We start from the raw sequence: 21,926 nt of genomic DNA on the forward strand, positions 1-21,926 counted from the left end.
TCCCTGCTACAAATGATCACTTGCTTTTCTACAGCTCATGCAGCATGCATGTACTCGTTTTTTTAAACACAGCCAAAACGCGTAAATGTTACCCCCCCCCCCCCCCCAACAGATGTACCACGTTGATAAGCAGGCAAAAATAGAAATTTAAAGATGACTGAATGGTGAGAATGCAGGCGCGAAGGGAATACAGATGAGCAGGTATGGGAACATTGCTGTTGGGCTCAAGGATGCTATAATTGAATGTTATTCAATTATAGATGATGCGGATTTGGTTACTGAAAACCTTTATGATGCTTCTGTTCTATTGTCTCATGAGTGTGCTGTACTTGTTAATTTAATCTGACCTGAACACTGCTTTGGTGTGAGGAACTATTAAGAACAAATTCTTAAAAGTGAGGGTGATCTCATTGACTCACCTTTACAGGTGGCTTTTGATCTAATATTTTGGAAACTGGTTATGAGTGTGGTGGTGCGGGATGAGATTATTATCGCATCCAACATTATTGGCAGTAGCTTGCAATAATTACCACCTATCCCTGGTTTTGACCTGCTATTTAGCGTGATGTTAATTTCGGAGCTTACAGCATCGAAATTGGCATTTGTTTGTTTTTCTGGGTCTAGGTCATGCTTAAATTCCGGGAGGGATGACCAATAGAAATCTAAGAAGGGGTGCATACATTATAACATCCAGGAATTACCCAGTGCAATAAGCATTGCAACAAGCATTGCAACACTCATCATTTCAATGGTTGCGCTTTTTGCAGGTAACTCAATTTTCCAAGCCACTTCTATACAGACCCTTGAGGCGATATAGTCAGAGGCCAGGCACTAGAATTAATTTACTCAAAGAGGTAAGTGATGAGAAACTGTTGTGCTTTACTACGTGTAGTACCAAATGTGTAGTTTTTCATTGAACGTGACAAAAATGTTGCTTTATTTGAAATTAGTATACAAAAAAGTGATGGATGGAATGCTTCAATTAATGTCAGCCACCGGTAATTACCCTGTGCTGCATCCCAGTCTATTGTTAATTAGCACATCATACCACCTGTTTGTACCCAGCCATATGCAAATCAGTCTTGAGCCTGCTCCAGTGGGAACAGTCCAGCCAGAACTGCCAGGCCAGAACCTCCCTGAACAGGAACACAAGCACCCCACACCAGTTTTGCCCTCATCAGCCAAATGTAGCTTGGTACCAGTGACACAGTGTTCACGGTACCCACATCCGCACATGCACAAGCCACTTAGGGGGACATACTAAATTATACAAAAAAGCAATGGATGGAAGTCTTGAATTAATGTCAGGAACTGCTAGTTGCCCATGACCACATCCCAGCCAATTGTTACTTTTCACACCATGCCACATTAGTATGAACTCAGCAATATGCAAATCAATCTTGATCCTGTTCCAGTGGGAGCAGTCCAGCCTGAGCCTCAAGCCAGGCCCTTCCTGAACCAGAGCACAAGGAACCTAGGACTGGTTTCATCCTATTTACAGCTCATCAGTCAGGTGTAGCTTGGTTCCACTAACACAGGACCCACGCCTGGGCATACCTGTCCCACTTAGGGTGACACACTAAAGTATACAAAAAGTGATGGATGGAATGTTGGAATTATTCTCAGCCACTGATAATTACTCTGGGCCGCATCCCAGTTCATTGGTATTTTGCCCAACATATCACCACAGTTTAGACCTAGCCATATTCAAATTAGTCTTGACCCTGCTCTAGTGGGAGTTGTCTAGCCCAAACTCCCAGGTCAGATCCTCCGTGAAACAGCACACAAGGAAACTAGGACATTGACAGGGTTCGATGGGACCCCCCAGGAATCTGGGCCCTGTTGCCCTTGCCTTGCTGCACTGTTCATAGCTATCAATGCAGATTTCTTGAATCACTTTCCAAAAGCTGCTGTCTTACACATTTCTTTCTCTCTTTTTATTGTACTGGAATCACTCCAATGCTGACCCTCTTACACCTGTTCTCACCATCAATTGTCAATCATGCTTCCTTTGCATCTTTGTTTTGATTTCACAATTGCTAGACCCTGCAGCGTGCCTGTCACTTGCACAAGCTGCTGGAAGTCGGTTCCTTGCTCAGTCTTCCTATCTATTCCCCATCATTAACAGATCATTCTCCTTTCTTGAAAGCTTTCACCATTCTGATACTGCTTAGAAAGTAAAATAAGTTATGATCATACTTAAAAATGCAAAACCCAAAGTCTTATCTGGTGCTTGTTAGTTAAAAAAGTAATGCTGAATAACTTGTATACTAAAGTAATTGTTGATTGGTGAAATGAAGATGAAATAAAAACTAAAGGCCTAGTCACAATTTTTCTTAGTACATTTAGTTGTGTCACAATAGAGCACCTTGTACTTCAAAATACTATTCACTAATCTACATGAGAAGGTCTATGTGTCTGCTCTGCTGTTGTGAGAAGATCTCCACCCGACTGAGATTTCCACACATATATGTATTATTTATACATTTTAGTAGTAAATATGGAAAGACGAGAGGAGTGCCTGAAAAATGGGGAATACTCACCACAAAATGGGAGAGGTTTAGGGAGGGCTAAGGAGGGTTTAGGGAGGGACATGCACCCACCCACAGAAGAAATAGCCCATTCCTATTCATAAACTGCACTGCTAAAGTTACTACAGTAAAAAAAGGACCTAAACCAGATGTAAATATGCTTCAGCTCAGACCTGGAGTAAATCTAGCACCATACATTGTAAACCACTGGTACTACAACACCCTCACTTAGAGAATAATGAGACAGCAACTAAAAATAAAAGTAAATTGAAAATTATGTTAAAAAATGAATATATATATATGTATATATATATATAATATTGAATGTTATTTTAGCTAAATGAATATCTTTAAATTAATTACTTTTTTGAATTAAAGTTAAGTTAATAGTGCTGTAGCAAATGTATATTTTGTTTTACATTTAAAATAAATATACAACAAGAATTTCAATGAATATTTAAAATGAAAATATTTTTACTAATTATTTTTCAAGTTTAATACATAGTTTTAATTTTCCTTAGTCTCTTTACTATAGGGAGATCTTTGCCCTGGTGGCAAATACCTCTACCTATTTGTGAAAAAAGACAAGTAGTAAATTTACAGTCATAAATTTAACTTAACCCTCTCTTTCAGTGGTTTGAAACATGTAAGTTATAACTGTGTAATAACTTTGCACTTAGAAACAGTGAATAGACAAAAGTATTAAAGTTACTACGAAGTGTAAGAATAAAGTTACGTGTGTAAATTTGCTCACATGTAAATTTGCCTTTATGAATAGGCCCCTAATTGTCTTCATGGTAAGGTTCTAAATACTAATTAACGAGAATGTATTTGTTGTCAATGGACACACTTGGAAGAATGAATTCCAAACAGTGCCTTGCATACCTTTTATGTCTAGTTTCACTTGACTTAAAAACTCTGCAAGGACATGTTTTCTGGCAGGCCTGGGTCCTGAGAACCATGTAGGGTAGCAGAATCCTGCTCTGAAGGACCTTGATGTCCGTGCAGTGGTAAATTGGTGGACATAGAATCACTTTAGCGGAAGGAAGCCTCATAAATACAGTAAAGTAACCAGAGATGATAGCTTGTTACAAGAGACCCACTCTCAAAGCACCATGAATAGGTATAGCTGGCAGGTCTTGTTCATGGGCTTGTCCACTAGAAAGAGTGCAGTGCACATTTTAGATAGCACTCACAGAATTAAGCCACCAGATGCTGGACACTATTCGTTTGTGTCCTGTTAAGATTTGGTGTTAAAAGAGCTTCTGCATGTCTCTCAGCTGTGATATCTTCAGCAAATATGCAATATCAGAGTTATAATGCAAGTACTTAAGATAAAGCTTTTTTTTATTAGTGCAGCGATTGTGGCTGTGTACCAGTGACAAGGGCAGCACCCTCAATTGCTAACAAGGTTTTTGCTTATTAATTATTTTAGACTTATAAGTGAATGTTTATTTTAAAGCTTGCATAGTTAAAGTTTACAAATATTCCTGCGGATTACTGAACAAGCTCTCGTTGAAGGCTAGGTTGGGGTCTAGCAAGGTTGACCATCCAGTCTTTTTCTACTGTATACATTTTTGTTGTTCAACTCTGTTAACCTGTACTGACTCTATAGTTTTGTCTTCATTTCAAGCGATCCAGCGCAAAGACACATATATATCACAGGTGCTTATTAAGGATTTCTATGTGTGCAAATTGGCAATATTTCCTTGATAGTGCTGAAATTTCCTCCCCAGTGCCACTTGGTGCAGAAAACAAATGTATTTTTTTTCTCATGAGTAACTTTAACATTGATCTCATTGTGAGTTTAAAACAACATGGATGTTGGCTATCCTATTTGTCTCCACAATAACAAATCAAGTTTTGAGTAGGAATGTGGGGCCCTCAATTAGTGCGGAACATGGGGCATAATGCCCCTTCTTTCTTCCTCTTGTGACAGCTCTGTTGCTACCTCAAATGCAACTTAAATAGTTGGAAAAAAAAACTTTGGGCCTCATTACGACTTTGGCGGTCTTTTCGCAAGACCACCGTGGTGGCGGCTGCCAAAAGACCGCCATGTTGGCGGTAATCTGACCACTGTATTAAGAGTCAAACTCTGAATATCGCCAGAAAACAGCCAGTAATCTGACACCACCAGGACACAGGAGGGTGGGAAAGAGGTGGTTCCACCACCAGCACGGCCAGCCAGACATAATGCCAACCCACCAGATTACAAGCCACAAATCACCACAGCAGTTCTTTCATGGCAGAAATCCATTGGTGGTGCAAACCGCCATGCTCATAACCCACTACTGTCAGAACACATCACCACATTGGACAGTTTGAATATCCCACACATGACACACATCCATCCAGACACACCTACTCACTGCACTATATAACACCCCCCACACAACCCACAATCCTTTGCTACAAAATGAATTTTCACATACACCGAGAGCAGGCAAATACACTTATATAGCACCATTACTCCTCAGGCACATATACACATCTCACTTAGCACACACCACACAACTGCACTACAAACACAAAACGCATAATGAGCACACACACACACCACAAGCCTCCATCACTCACAACGCACCACCCACCCCCATCAACCACCCTACACTGCACCCGTAAACACACAACACCCCCACCTTTAACACAACCACTACCATGTCCCCACAAAAGCACCCATGGTTCACAGACAAGGAGTTGAGGTTCATGGTGGATGAAATAATCAGGGTAGAGCCACAACTGTTTAGAGCACAGGTCCAGCAACGCTCGATAGCCAGAAAAATGGAGTTGTGGCAGAGAATAATCGACAGAGTCAACTGAGTAGGCAACCATCCACGCACAAGGGAGGACATCAGGAAGAGGTGAAACGACCTTAGGGGGAAGGTGCGTCCCATGGCATCATGACATCTGCCATCTGTCATTTACAACCCTCAATTCTGTAATCATTTACCAATGGTTAAAGACAATGAATGCCTCAAGCCATAGGTAGCAGAGCCACATATTTAAATACCACAGTCAGTGGGTGGAATGACACGAGAACAGGAGAATGCAGCAAACATAGCTCAATACTGGTCTGTACATTGGAGATGTGAATGTAGGAATCTGCAGTGAGTATACTTGTTAGAGTTGAGACACTTCTGCTGTGCATCTTACATTCAACCAGTCAGCTCCCCCAACACACACATAGGGATAGGACCACCTTACACCCCCACTGATGAGTTAACTCAGGAGGATTATTGTCAGCAATTCATGTGTATATACAACACTTGTAAACCCACACTCAACATACCTGTATGTCACTGGAAGTACTGCTTGATGAGCTCAGTCCTAGAGTCAGCTGCACCTTCCTCCTCTTCCTCCACATCACTTGCCATTTCAGCATTAGCAGCCTCTCGTTCAGCTGCCCCACCCTCATCAGCTAGCAATAGTATCTGACATCTCAGGGCTAGATTGTGGAGCATGCAGCAGGCTACTATTATCTGGCATACCTTTTTGGGCGATTAGAGGAGTGTACAGCCAGATAGGTCTAAGCACCTGAATCTAGCCTTCAGGATGCCAAATGTTCTTTCAATTACCTCATCCTTATCCTCCTGTGGGCCTTAATGAAACTAAATTCCCTTCCGTGGCATGGTACCTCACTGGTGTCAACAGCCATGGAAGGTTAGGATAGACTGAGTCACATGTGTTAAAAAATGTAGTACCAGTGAAGTTACAGGTACACTGATAGGGAATAATGTGATGACAGGTGCCACAACAAACACCTTCATAAGCATACATGTCAAATAGCCAGGCCCTCTCTGTGTTTAGTCGTGCCATCATGTGTGGACATTGCTGTTCCTCAAAATGTCGGAGTCATGCACAGATCCTAGAAACTTGGCTGTGACTTGTTAGATGTACTAGTCTGCCAGACACACCACCTGAACATTAATGGAGTGGTAGTTCTTCTGTTTCTATACACCTGTTCATTGGCACTGGGAGGGACCAGGGCTATATGGGTGCCATCAATGGCCCCTATCACATGAGGGATGTGTCCCAAATCATAGATGTCTGCCTTCACATAGGCCAAATCCGCATGCTGGGGGAACCTGATCTATCATTCCAGGTGTTTCAACAATGCACAAAGTACATCCTTCAAAACAAGACTGAACATGGGCTGAGACATCCATGCTGTCAAGCCCACAGTATGCAGAAAGGAGTCTGTGGGAAGAAAGTGTAGCACTGACAGGACTTGTACTGTGGGAGGGATGCAATAGGGATTGTGTATGGCTAGGAAGAGATCAGGCTCCAACTGTGTGCATAGATCCGTGATGGTCTGACGATTCAGACAATAGGTCTGGATGACATGCCTGTCCTCCAAGGTTGCAAGGTCAACTAGTGGACGGTACACTGGTGGTCATCTCAGTCTCCTCATGGCATGATATCTAGGTAGAGAGGAGATGTACATTGAGAAAAAGATTTGACACTTGTGAGCAGAACATATCAAAATAGCACACACCTAACACTGTAGGACATGTGTAGCACTGCTGACATATACTATTAAGGCCATGCTGAAGCACTTTGAACACCATCCTTGCAGCACATTGGTGTACACGTAAGTCATATAGGACACATATCACATGTGTAATGTACCATATGTGGCAGACTGAGCAGTCCTGCACTGATCAAAAGAATAGTAATGGGATATACCAATATAGTGTCATCACCTATGTGCCTCCGAGTATCCAAACATGCCCATCATCAGATATACTGCCAGATCACATCACTGTGTCATGCATGCCATATTTCTTTGCACTGTCATGATGGCACATCAAAGGCTTACTCCACCATTTGGGTAAATGTGTGTATGGCACACTTATTTTGGCACATCAATACATTATATGTGCACAAAATGGCAGCCACCTGTCCTGCTGCACTGGACAGTTGGAAGTGGCCTAAGTCTGCCAGCGTATGTCGTCATGGTGGTAGGTGGTTGCAACCGCCGTGCTACTTGTCATTGGTTAACATTGCTGCCTATGACGGACTGGGGCCAATGGCGATGACCGCCGGTGGTGACGGTCCTGGATGTGGTGGCTGTGAACACCATTTTCTGCAGCCTTGCTCACTTGACTCCTGACACTGTTGCTAGCAAGACCTCCACAACCTGAACTGCTGTGTACTGTCTCTGGTAGCCATCATGCCACATCCTGCAGGTGATAGGGCCCCAGCCTTCACCCCAGAAGAACTGGAGAAGCTTGTGGAGGAGGTCCTACACCTGTATGGACAGCTATGTGAAGCACCAGAGGAGCAGGTGAGTCCAGTGCCATAGTCATGTGTGATATGGGTTGCGTGTGACGGTGTTTCAGGGAGGTGTGCCAGTGAGGGAGCATATGCATGCAGAGGGCATAAAGTGAAGGCGTGTGAGCAGAGAGGATGGGTATGTGTGGGCACTTGGTGAGTAAAATGTGTACAGGCCACTCCTGTTGGTATGGTGCCAGTATACATGACTTTCTCCTTTTGTCTGTGTCATCCATGCAGGTGAACGCCCATTAGAAGAAAAGGATCTGGTGTACCGTTGCCAAGCAAGTGCAGACCCTGGGGGTCCACAGCCGGTGGAGCACCCATTGTCGCAAGAGGTGGGAGGACTTGAGACGCTGGGCCCGGAAAACCACAGAGGCCCAGCTGGGGATGTCCTCCCAACGAGGGAGGGGTGCCCATCGGACCCTGACCCCCCTAATGGCCCGCATTTTGGCGGTGGCCTACCCTGAGGTGGATAGGCGTTTGAGGGCAGCACAGCAGCCACAAGGGGGGGGGGAGTACTGACTGTATCCTGGGACCTGGCTCGGGTTTAATGGGATTAGCTGCCACACTATAGCTTATGTGCCAATGTACTCAATGCAACATGTATGTAGGCTAGAGGGAAGGGTAGTAACCTCTCGGCCTGAGTATAAGTTGTAGATGTGTTTTGATGGTTTGCTGTCAGTGGATGTACATCTCCCATATCAAGACATCTCCATGTCGGCATTGTGGAGATCGTCTAATGACATTGGCACATGTGTGACTCCATCCTGCCTTCTCTATGGATGTGAGCTTGTGTATCACCCGACCCATTGAGATTGACCTGCTCCATCCATCTGCATTTGAGCATTTGTGTCTCTCTAGTGTCAGTTCACGTGCATCTGTGTAGCACACATGTATAAGCAACTGTGTTACTCTTGTTTTATCTCAGGGACTATATACATCAAGTCCTGGTAATGGTGTTAACTCCATGGGAGACATCCATTACATTTCCACCACCGATATGGCCTTTATAGGACTTGACTAATGGCTTGATACTTGTATCCCCGTATAATGGTAATCTGCTATCTATAGGGTATGTTAAGGTTGCTAAAGTAGGAAAAATAGAAATGTATTTTTGATTTGGTCTGATTGCAATCATCATGCGTTTCTAAGTGCTAGACTTGTAGGGATGAAACCTTGAACCAATTGGATAGTACTAGAGGTGGCAAGTGCCTAGGCAGACCTCGTCATTGTCAATAGGTAATGGAAATGCCATGTATGCCAATGCCCTAGCAATTACAGTGCAACATATCTTAGTTGTTGCCTACATCATGTCTCAATGGTTACTTGGGGGCACATTTGATGGAGTGGGCCAATTTCTGCTACCCTTAGCTTAGCTGAAGTGGGTGATTAGGACAGGATTTGGTATTGTATGACTTATGAGATGTTGATGTGAAATGAATGTTGTATTTTGTCTCCTGAGGCTGCCCTATGTAGTAGTGGGATGTGTTGTCAGTGCAAACGCAGTGGTGTTGGTCCATGTGTGCATAATGCTTACATGCATTTATCATCTGAGAAGTGTGTTATCTGGACTTAGGTACAGGTATTTACTATTCAGGAATGGTGTGAGTGAAGGTGGTGTTATCATGTCACAAAATCCTACTGGTGAAACTGAATGTGTGGTAGTATTTTATGTGGATCATGGTGTCATATGTGTGTTCCAGAAGTTCATCAGTTGTGACACTGCACTTAGTGATTGAGTATGGATGTGTAATATGCTCAATATGGGCCATTATAGATGCACTTAGATGTATGAATAGTTGTGATATATATGTGTTTGGTGTCTGCAGATCTTCCTCTGTGTTTGGGTCAGACTAATCACATGCCTGTACCCCAGACGTGTATTGTACACATCAGATGTCACCTGTATGTGTGTCTAACTTGTAGTGGCTAAATAAGTTTTTAAATCTATAGTGGCATTACTGTACAGAGTGTTAGGTCAGCCATGTAATGTGACAGGCAGATGCTGTGTGGTGTGTAAGTGGAGTACTCTTCACTGTCATGGATATTTAACATAGGACATGTACTGATCAGCTGCTGTAACTCTACAGGCCTGATGTGTACTGTTCAGTCAGCTGCACTTCCAATAGGTGATAGGAGTATGGAGAGGTCTGATGTGAAATCAGGGAGTCACGTGTACTTCATCCAGAGCATGATGTGCATGCAAACATGGCTTTGGTAGTGATCATGTTGATGCCTCTAGTCGTACTGACTTACTTGGATTTAGAGGTAGGTGTGAGGGTTGGCATACAGGGGGGGGTAGTAGTGACATGATGTAGGAAATGTGTATTGTCACCTGAGATAGACTAGCCAGGATATGTATTGTCACCGATGTGCATGTTTACATGTGTGTTTGTAAGGGAACATGTTAAACCCCTCTCTCTCTCACCATGTCTTTCTCTCGCTCCCTCCCTCTCTCTCTCTCTATTTGTGTGCATTAGCATCGGCAGGCGAAGGAGAAGGGACATAGGTGAGTGGGGATGCTGCTGGCCACAAGACCTGAAGTTCTGCTACCAGCAACAGCGAGGGACCCAGTGGCACGGCAGGGGCGAGGGGAGTGCCACTGGGGAGACTGGATCTTCCACGTCATCTTTAGAATCCTCCTCCAGTGGACACTCTCTGGGGGAGACGGACCCTTCTGGTACCACCCCAGCACCATCTCTATCTGCCACCTCTCTTACTGCCAACACCCTCCCTGTAGCTCCCCACCCAGTTTCCTGGAACCGCTCACCCAAGAGGGTGGGTGTCTGCTTCGCCCTCAGTGAGTAGACTATTGACCTCCTGAACTCGGTCTCTGCGGGTCAGTTGACCATCGTGAATGCCATCCAGGGACTGGCAGCTCAAGTCCAGCAGAGCAATGCATTCCTAGAGGGCATTCACGGTGCACTGGCTGGCCTACAGAAATCCTTTCAGGTTCTGGCCTCCACAGTGATGGCAGCCAGTCATCCTTTGTCTACCGTCCCCCCTCCACATACCTCTTCCCAATCCCGAACCCCTCCTACCAAACCTAGCCAAAGCACGCAGACACACAAGCATGCATCCACCTCAACAGACAAGGGTAGCACAGACAAACAAAAGCACCACAGGACCCACCACCGGCATGCACACAAACAGCACCCACCTGCAGACACACCAACATCCACTACCTGCACAGACTCCCCCACTACCCCCTCCTTCAAGGACACCAGACACACCTGCAGCCACCACACCAACATTCACTGATCCAGCCAAAACTTCTATCTTACCCACAGTCAGCACAATATCAGACCCGCAGACATCCGCCCCAGTCACCACATCTGCAGACACCACAACCACGAACACACCCACATGCAGCACATCTTCACACCTGCAGACACCACCCCAATAGTCAGTCACCCATCCAGCATGGTATCTGCCAGCACCTCCTCCTCCCAAAACACATAAACGCCTGAACTCACCCACCCAACAGACATCCAGCACCAACAGACGCTTCCTACAACCACTCCCTCTCCCATTTCCAAACCCTTTTGCCATGACCAACCCCGTGTGTCTAAAAAGGTGTTCCTCTCGGAGGTTTCCCTCTTCCCTACTCCTCTTCCACCCTGTGATACCACCAAACTGTCTGTGTCCCTCCCCAAGTCCAGCCCTTCTACCTCCATGTCCTCCCCTACACCCCTGCTAGTACCCATGCCCCTCCACCTGCCAAGAAGTCGACCCCTCCCAAGTGTTCCCAACCCTCCCCTAAAGTTCGCCTTAAGCCCCCCTCCCAAACCCAAGCCCAAAGACCCCCTCCCAAACCCAAGTCCAAAGACCTCCTCTCAAGACCAAGCCCCCCTCTGCCTCCCAATACCTGAGGTGTCTGCCTGCCCCCTTGATGCCCCTGCCCTGTGGACGTCATACAACAGTCAGGAGTCATGTATGGGCACACAGAAATGACATTTGTGCCTTTAGCACTTTGAACTTTGGACTGGCCAATGGCCTTCCCTTTGTACATAGTTATTAATTTGTTGCCATATTTATGTATTTAATATATCTGGGCCAACCAGTTGTTGGTTCAACGGACAACTGCCTTTCTTTCCACATGGCTGTTTTGTTTTTGGTTGCTTTTGTTTGTGTGTGTGTGACATTTGTGTCTGTGTGTGTTGGTTGTGCTAGGTGTTGTGTCTGGGCAGCATGTGTAGTTGTGGCCCTGCCATTTGTCCTGCTGTGAAAGCTGTGTATTGTGTGGAGGATATGCTTGGTACATGCATGTATGTTGATAAATAGTTTATGGTTTGTGTTGACATGTGTAATGGTGGTGTTGTGTGGTTGTTGTGTGTGCGTGCGTGTTTGTGGTGATAGGTATTTCAGAAGCGTTGTGTGTTATTTTAGCGTCATATGATGTATGCTTCGTTGTGTGGCTGGGTGATTGTGTATATTAGTTGTCAGGTGTTGTTACATGTTTTTGTATGTATGTAGTGTCATGTGGAGGTGTGTAATGTGCTTGCTTGCCGAAGCGTTTGTGTTGTTGCGGTTGTGGTGTCGTTGTGTGAATTGGTTTTGTTGTGTATTGTTGTGTTAGACTGTGCCGGTGCTGTGTGTCTGCAGGTTGGTGTGTGTATAGCATGTGTGTGTGTTGGCCGTGGTGTGTGAAGCATGGGTGTGCGTATGTGGGTGTGCGTGTGTGTATGTCGGTGTGTGTGTGTGTGTGCACGCGTATGGGTGTGTGGTTACTTCTGTGTGTTGCCTTTGCCAGCCGTCCTGGATCTGTATTTTATGTGTGCTTGTGTACTTTGGGTTTTCCCTACAGTGTCAGGTAGGTATGTGTACTCACGGTTGTTGTCATCGTCGCTGGTCTGGAGTTGTTGTGCGAGCAGGTGCAGTGGGAGGACAAGCAGTTCAAGTTCCATGGCGGCACCAGACAGGTATGTGTTTGAGAAGGTGAGAGGCTCCTTTTTATAGAGTTGGTTTCCACCAGCATTTCTGTGGTGGTGCAACCGCGGCGGAAAGCATGGTGGTCGCAGCCTCGTAATATGTCTGGCGAGAACATGGTGTCTGGCGGCCTGAAGGTGGCTGCTGCCGTCTGTGGCGGCATGACCGCACTGACGGTGGTTTGGCTGTCTTATGTTGAGAAGACTGCCATGATCATAATTTGGTAGTCTTCTCTGCCGGCCCGTTGGCTGTATGACCACTGCCAGCATGGTGGGCCTGATACCCCCAAACTCGTAATGACCCCCTTTGTCATGAAATTATGCTTTTTAATTTGGATCAGCCTAAAAAAGCATGAGGTGTAAAATAGGCCCCCACAGCCCCTGTGGTGCTGGGGGACCCTGAGCTCCAGGAGGCCACCACAGTGCTGTACAATGTGTGTGGGTGGCAGTCCCCCGACTGGGTCTACAGTTGAGGGGGCACCCATAAGTTTATTGCATGGGGCCCCCTTAAGTTTTGTTACGCCACTACAATAAACTCCTTCTGCTTTCATGCATCTAAGACTTGTCCTGCTAATCTAAAGGGCTTGTTTACCCCTAGATTAATATCTTGCTGGACCATGTAGGCCTAAGTTGTAAGGGTCAATGGCATGTAGCAGGCCAAGGCAGATCAATGAATAAAGCTGTTACTGTCTTAATGTAAAAAGGTGTATGAATCATGCATAGTAGAGATGCAGAGGAGTACATGTCACCATTTAAAAAAAAGACGCTAGCCAATTGAGGGGTGGCCGCTAGTCAGCCTAGCATAATTTTTTGACACACAAGCAGCCAAAATATGACTCCTGTCTAAGCATAGACAGGAGACATCACCCCTGGTCCAATGCCCACCACAGGGGACCAGTGTCACCTGGGCAAGCCCTACATATCCAGAGCCAGGCAGGGGGCCCCATGTAAAGGCCCCCCAGTGGCACACCACACACATACACATACAACTAACTGCAACTTACCTGGGATGGGCTCCCTCCTCCTGTAGAGTCCCTGTGATGGTGGGTGATGTGTTGCTGGGGATTGGGGTAGGCATTTTTGTGCCCATTCCATGGTGTTCTTCCATGGAAATGGGCCTACCTGCACTTTAACGCCTGGTCTGACCAGGCATTAAATAATGGCGCTAAACCGGCTTAGCACCATTATTAAGGCCCACCTCCTTGTTGCGCACTGTTTCTGTGTCAGAAGTTAGATATGGCGCTGGGGGCTAGTGTCATTTTTAGGAAGGGAACGCCTACCTTCCATCTCATTAACGCAAGGTGGGTTGGTGCTTCCTATAAATTGAGCTAATTCCAATACTTTGACGCTAGACAGGTCTTGCGTCAAAATATAAATATGGAGTTACGTTAGTGCCGCTTTAGCGCCAAAATAAATGGCACTAAGGCGACGCTAACCTTCCATAAATATTGGCCCATATGTGGTCCATACTACAAGAGTTAGGCCAGATCCAATTATCTAGACAAGGTGGCACATCTTTAGAAAAACCCACCAAGGACATCCACTATGTCCTTTAATTTTTACACCAGTAATTGAGCCACTGTCATGCAGGGTAAGAAGGGGGCAAATTACAAAATAGTGAGGCTTTATGGTGTTACAAAATATTACTGTACCATCTGAGACATGAAAATAATGTCTCAAATATATCTTTGTTTTGGTCACGTGCCAGGGCTTAATATGAATAAGGTAAAATCCGATATCTATCCACTACTAAGTGGAACGGTGAAAGATGCAATGTGGAAACATGAATGGTGCATAAAATTAACTCCATATGATTTTATAAATTTAACAATTTAGATTTATTGGCCGCACAATGATGTCATAGATGGAAATATGCTTGCTTTATGGCAGCATTGCACACACTTTCAACCTTTTGGCAAAGACTTCCAATGACAGTTTTGGTAGGGTAACACTGACTAACATGGTGGTACTCCAGAGAGACTCATACTGTTTTATAAATGTCCTCATAATAATACCCCATACATTTTTTAATACAATTGGGTAATGGTAGAAGAAGAGTGACACTGGATAACCTTAAGCTCTAAATGGAGATGGGTGGTCTTAGAACTATATTTTCTGATGACCTATCTCCATTGAGTGGCAAGATGAGTGGCATGAACTAACACATCAGCGAGTGATTTGCTAGATAAAGCATTGATTATAATGTCAAACGTGTTGGCTATCTGCAGGTAATATAATAGAAGAAAGGAACATCCTTTATTGATTGTTGTTGCAAGAATTTGTAGAGTAAAATACATTACGAACATGACAGTGATTACGGCATGCAACTCAGGGCTGACACTCTGGAATATTGAGATAATAGGGACCGGAAGTAAGAAGATCGATATGAGAAGCAGCATAATTAAACACAATAGGGGATCTCTTTACTGTATTGATCTTAAGAAACTTTCAGGAGTTAGCAGAGGAATGCAGCCTGCCTCTAGGGCAGTCTTTATGTATAACAGAGTTGTCCATGTGGTTCGGCAGAGATGGGAATTAGGGACTCCGGAGCCCCGATGGATGCAACTATTACTTATGAATGGTGCAGGCACTAAAACAATTACTAAGTTGTACAAGGCACACATGCAGGTGGCTTCAGTCACTGATGGGTGCATTAGGCTTAAATAGGAAGAAAACTATGCAAATAATTTACAGACTCAAAATAGGATAGGATTAAAATTATTTTCAGGAGTGCTAGGTTCAAATATATGCAATCTAATTACTTGTACTAATAGTGTTTGACTCCCTTGAAATTACATTAGATTTACAATATAATCCCAAGCAATTGCTCCAAGGCAGGAACCAGAGGCAATCGTTTACCACATGATGTGCTTGGTGGACTACTAAAAAAAGTTAATACGACCCTTCTGGGGGACATGCCTAGACACAGGAATGTTGAAATAGAAACTAAGGCCCAGATTTAAGAACTTTTTCTGCACTCCCCTACCAGCACCTAACAACACTGTGGTTGTGCCTTATTTATAATATGGTGCACCATGGTGGTCGTTAGCACTATAGCGTCAAAATTACTGACACTATTTTGGCGCTTTGCCACACTAGCGACAAAAAATCTTGCCACTAGTGTAGCAAATTGCAAGGAGGCACATAGGTTTCTATGGGTGTGTCATTTTAATGCCTGCTCTGAATGATGCCAAAAATGGTGCAGTGAAATCTGTTAAATTTTACAGTGCTATTTTTGTGGGCCTCCTTGTGCCAGAATGCCCCCCCCTTGCATACATTATGACTGCCGCAGGCATAATGTGGTGAAAGGGGTTACAAAGTGGCACAATGAATGCTAAGGCAGCATAAGGGGCTCCTAAATATGCCCCTAAATTTACAGACCTGATGATGTTCTTGGTGAAATGTCAAACATCCAGGTGTTAATAAATATTCTGCGCTGCCTAAAGTGTAGAACTGGATGATGGAAACAAGGAGAAGATAGAAGTCAACATCAGTGCAATCAGATACATGGTCAGAGAACTGGGAATGCAAGTATTGCACAACCATGGAATGCACTTTTAATGGAATTTCCTAGAGGAGACACCCGTCCACCATAAGCTGTAGGAGGAATTATTCAGATTCATGGAGTGTGGTGAAAAGTATACACAATAATAGATGATAGGGTAGTTCAACAATATGTATTAATGAATAGAATGTCTACCAAAACATGTGGTGCTGAAAAAGAGAGTCAACACGATAATTTACTGGAGGAACAATGGTTACAAGACAATATGGAGGCTTATTGATCAATGTTCCTGATGTATGGAAAGGATACCTACTAAAAGATTTTAAAAGTCAACTGGACAGCTTTGTTTGCTTTTGCTTTTGCCTTGGTTTGGTTTGTTTCAGCTAAAAAAATAAAATGATCACAATTATCGCCATGTTGAATTGCTCTAATTGATGTTGAACCATTGAACTAGAAGATGAAAATTATAGCAGATAAAATCGATAACGTTATGTTTAAAAATCTGCTTGCTGCTCTGTTATTTAGGGTGTGCTATTTGCTATGGACAGGTCAAGGAGACTCCTTGTCATAACAAATCTGCATGCATGTGTATACAGGCCCCATGTCCAAACTTTGAAAATGAGCTCCAGGTGTTCTAGCTTCCAAACTAAATCATCCCTTTTTATTGGCCTAGGAAAATATTGTTTTGAATCTGTGGCCTACTCAATTCATTATTTTGAAACATATTTCTTACTCCACTAATCTATGCGGTACAGCAGGCTATATTTTGTACTCGGAGGGGCAGAGTAATGAAGGTCATGCGATACAGCAACCGAAGATGCTATGCTGCGTTGTGTGAGAGGGGAGAGCAGGACAGTGCCATACCACAAAAATATGGTGGTGTTTCTGACTCCCACTGAGCTGATGGTCTTTGATCCTGCCTTGCACAAAGCACACACCCTTGCACTATGGTGCAACGGTGTGCACATTATGCTTTGACTAACAATAACAGTTTTCCCCACATTGAGTATGTGCTGTACAGCATTTAACGCCATCCTGGAGGTGATATTATTTGGTACAAAGTACTATTTATAAATGTTTGTAGATAGGGCAATGCCCCACCCATGAAACACCTCCTAACGTAAAGTAATGCAGATTAGCATAAATCAAGTTTTACAATGGAAAGTAAATAATTTATTAAGACTTTGCGCTGTTTCGTGTCAATTTATTGTGAAAATCTGATCCTAATCATGCTAAGTCTTGCTTCATTATTAGCATCTGTTTAACACTGAGGGGTTTATTTACTAAGATTGTATGTCGTGTTTCCATCACAAAAGTGACGCAAATCTGTGTAAAATCTTGTTTTATCTCTTTACTTTCCAGCACATAACTTGTTTTGCACTGGGGTTTCACTTTAAAGTAAAAATAGTGCTGCTTTGCATTACTCGGCACCAGAGGGGCCTTCCATGGGTGGTGCATGCGCGCTCCCATGCAACCACCCAAGGATACTTTGACCCAAAATCCTATTCATTAAAAACAGGAAACAGGGTTTTGCACAAAAAAATAGCGACCATCCAACGAAGATCTATCACTGTGAAATGCTTTTATTTCTCCTTTTGTTTCCAACTTTGCATGTGTGCTGCACTGTACAGCACACATACACAGTGGGAAACGTTTTTAAGTTAGACTAAGCGTATTATTTTGCCCTGCAAGGCTACCTTTCCAGTACAAAACCTATGCTAGACTCATTGCACTGTGGTACAAAGGTGTGTGCATGGTGCACTGCAGCAGATTTCTGCACCCCCGCTATGGAAAGGAGAGGAGCGTTCCATATTTCTGTAAAGGTGGTGCTCTCCTGCTCTCACCATCACGTGCAGTGCAGTGCAACATTTTTTGAAGCTGAAATACACTGCGTGGCAATTCAATAAATCTGGGCCTGTATGTGTTCAAAAGACACAGATTTTAAAGAGGATGCTTCTGCAAGCGTGCCTGGTCCTTAGTAAGTAAACTTACAAGGGGACGCATATAGGCCGATGAACCTTTTGAATCGCATGAAGTATCTTAGCTATGCAGTAATCAATGTACATCAATTATCAATGTACTCAACCAACAACCACTAAGAGAATCATTAAGCATGAGACAATAAACAACAATTCATGAATAACAACAACTCAATTATACGTTTTATCAATTTTATGTCCCTATTAGTTACAATACTATGTCATCAAATTAGATAAAACTTTATTTAATCAACTCAGAATTAGCTCATTAATGACCACCAATAACATAATCTAATCACAACTTGAGAAAACATATGCTCGAATGCTTCAGCATAAGCCAACAAGGATGAATATAACAGCATTAATAGCAGAGTTCAGCAATCAGTCCGTCAATCATTTGTCACTGTTCACGTCACCCAAAGGAGCCTTACCTAACCCAGATTAGCATTTAGCCTGTGGGACTTCATGCAAAAACAATTTAAAAAACGTGAATTTGGAAAACATCTAGCTAAGAGTAAAACTATAAAACAGCGCAGTTGGTACCTAGAAAGAAAGGCATAAAAGTTAATCAATCACATTGTCATAGCGACCTATCCACAAAATGGATCAGCAACAAAGTCAGTCTTCGTCTTCAGGTCATCAGTCGATCAGCAATGCATCAGGCTCTCAAGAGCATGAGCCCAATGACATAATCTCGAATCGCGTCTTCTGGCATCTGCATTTCTCCCCTTGCATCTGAAGTTTTAGCCCCATGTCATGACTTTTTATTAGAGTTTTTCAGTCCATCCCCCTAATTCCTAATTTGTCAATCAGTTCTCCATATATGATGTTACCCAATACTTTTTATTCTACATATCTAAGAGTTCTAATATTTTGTCTTTCTCAGTTCATGGATTGGTCCACTGTACGATGTCTTCATCATCCGGCTCTCCAGGTATCGAAAATGTTGCATCTTCTTCTCCAGACAGTGCTTCTATTGTTCGAGATCTGGGAAAGTACATTTCGTCTACTCTTCCCATAATTGTTTAAATTTGATTCCATCATCTCCTGTCCGTCGGTACATTGCAGAAACTTCTAGCTAAGCAAACTTTAACACTGGATGGTTCAAGGTCAGTCTACTCTCTCAACTTCTCTCCAGCATGCTCTAATAATTCCGCTTCTGCATAAGGCCTGGTAAACTAAGCCACGACTTAGGCTAAGTTAGTTCTACAATATAATGCAAAACATAGGTTATACATCTCAATATGACATATTACTACATTATTTTTATACATTGTCATTATTTCACACATTTTTTAGTTCTTTTAATACAAGTTCCTATAAGTGGCTGACATACCCCGTGGGCACATTTTCAAACATGCACATTAATGTTCTCTACAATTAATTTCTCTATGAACTTTTATAAATCATAACATATATGCATTTTTTAATAATTTCTAATTAGCATATCTGCGTCAACAGTCCCTCCTCTGATGACTAAATATGTCATCACACCTTTCTTTCCCTATCATTTCACAGTTCCGTTTCAGCTGTATTTTGTCTCTTTCTCAAATCTTCTCTATAAATTATTTCCCTGTTTCGTTCTTCCCTTCTCTGATTATTTTTAGAACTTTTCAATTTTATCTTTTGACATAATTTACATGAACCCCATAATCCTAATACGCAAGCAATCACAATTAATATCCCTTGTATGATTTCTAATAATATCCCATTCCAAATTTGACTAAGCCAATTTCCCAGTGAAGCTAATCCTTTTCCAACCTTTTCCCAAACACCTAGTTCTTTCAATTCCTTTAAATCCTTATTTGTGTGAGTCAGATTAGTGACTAAGGGCCAGATGTAGCAAAAAAAGATTTTGCGAATCGGAAATTGCGAGTCGGTGCAACTCGCAATTTCAGATTCACAAAATCACATGCAGAATGGTGTCTCAGACACCTTCTGCGAATCTCAAGGGGGTCGCAAAGACCCACCTCATTAATATTAATGAGGTGGGTCGCAATTTGCGACCCCCTTGAGATTCCCTGCATTCACAGGGATGGTGGCCTGCTGGAAACAGCAGACCTCCATGTCTGTGACTGCTTTTTCCATAAAGCATTTTTTTTTGTATTGCAGCGCATTTTCCTTAAAGGAAAACGAGTTGCAATCCCAAAAAAAAACTAAACCACTTCGTTTCGTTTTTTCAGAGTAGGCAGTGGTCCATTGGAACACTACCTGCTCTGAAAAAACATTTTTAGCGACATTCACAAAGGGGAAGGGGTCCCATGTGGACCCCTTCCCTTTTGCGAATGAGTTAGCACCCACTTCAAGTGGGTGGTAACTGAGAATTGCTTTGCGACCACTTTCGCGGTCACAAAGCAATTCTGCATCGCGGTGCGAGTCGCAAATAGGAAGGGAACACCCCTTCCTATTTGCGAGTCGCATATCCATTTTGCAAGTCGGTACCGACTCGCAAAATGGGAATGTGCATCGCGATGGCCGTTTTGCATGGCGCAAACTGCGATTTTTCGCAGTTTGCGCCATGCAAAACGGTTACTACATCTGGCCCCAAGTCTCTTATCTCCCTATCATTATTTGGAATGAATGAGGAACAATGCCTGGCATTAATCATCTTACAGACTCCGCCATCTTTTGCCCAAAAAAGTCTAAAGCAAGCCTATTTTAAAGCATCATAGCGCTATCCACAGCTAATTCAGTATCTATCAGGAGGATTGCCCCTGTAAAATTCTTCAACATGTTATCCACAATAGTCGACAACTTTCGTATCTTGATCGAATTCAGAATGACTCCCACTGAAGGAATCACTGCACTAAAGATATCTCCCACAATTGCAGAAGAGGTTTCCCTCTGTCGCTTATGATGTAATTCAGTCAATTTCAGAAACTTCTTTAAGTCATCTATCTGGTAAATGTGAGGGAAAACTATCCCCAAATAACATGTCCCATTCCATCCTCTTGGAAGACGGTAATAAGCATTAAGTCCACAAATATAGTAGATCCCAGGAATAGCAGGGTCCTGAACATTCAGCATAAACGTCCACTTGCTCTGAAACAAAAACACATGCCTACATTCACTCGTTCCCACAAATAAAGTGCCAGTGCGTGATTTTGGCCTATATATACAAAGCTTCCCTACATGTAGTGCATCTAGTGCTAATTTCCCTTGCGTTTTAATAGCAGTGTAAGCATAATCGTTTATATAAGTCCTTTTCTCTAAATCTTTTTCAAATTTTTCTTTTAATGCTTTTCTCCTATCATCAGTATGCCCTATGAAGCTCTTTTCCAAAGGTATAAGCAAGCATGTAAGGTTATTGCGAAGCGCATAGGCAGTTCCAAATGTTAATGTAGGCTCAAAGAATCCTCTAACTGGTACTATATCATGCTCTCTAGCTATTTTACTCAGGTATCTAATAATAGAAATAAACGAAAACACAACATCAGAATAAAAATACTGTATATACTCTTGGTTATAGAACCTTGTTAGTAGCAAACTACAGCTTATTCTATAGGTTAGTGGTAAGCTATGGTACGTAACTCCTTCCTCTACTGACAAAGGAATTTGCGTACACACAAGACAATGCTTCGCATCCATTGTTTCAACATACTCACTCGACAAGCTATAGAGAACGTTAGAAGAAAGCTCTCCTTGCGCATTAGTATAGTCATGCAAATATTTCTCATCTAGCTTAAACTTCTCTAAAGGTGTTAGA

The 21,926-nt window shown here is 43.2% G+C and overlaps 1 protein-coding gene across 7 annotated transcripts in view; it reads left to right on the forward strand.

Annotated features, from left to right (window-relative positions):
- Positions 1 to 21,926, forward strand: part of LINGO2 (leucine rich repeat and Ig domain containing 2) — a 3,618,115-nt gene that overhangs the window by 1,840,958 nt on the left and 1,755,231 nt on the right. The window contains exon 1 of one of the 7 annotated variants that reach the window (XM_069240621.1): positions 768 to 854. The exons of the other annotated variants lie outside the window; for them this stretch is intronic. The gene's annotated coding sequence lies outside the window, so the exon portion shown is untranslated. Of the gene's footprint in view, positions 1 to 767; positions 855 to 21,926 lie in introns of those variants that run through there. 7 annotated transcript variants of the gene reach the window in all.

Source organism: Pleurodeles waltl, chromosome 1_2 (assembly GCF_031143425.1).
Source record: "Pleurodeles waltl isolate 20211129_DDA chromosome 1_2, aPleWal1.hap1.20221129, whole genome shotgun sequence".
In the NCBI taxonomy this organism is placed as follows: domain Eukaryota; kingdom Metazoa; phylum Chordata; class Amphibia; order Caudata; family Salamandridae; genus Pleurodeles; species Pleurodeles waltl.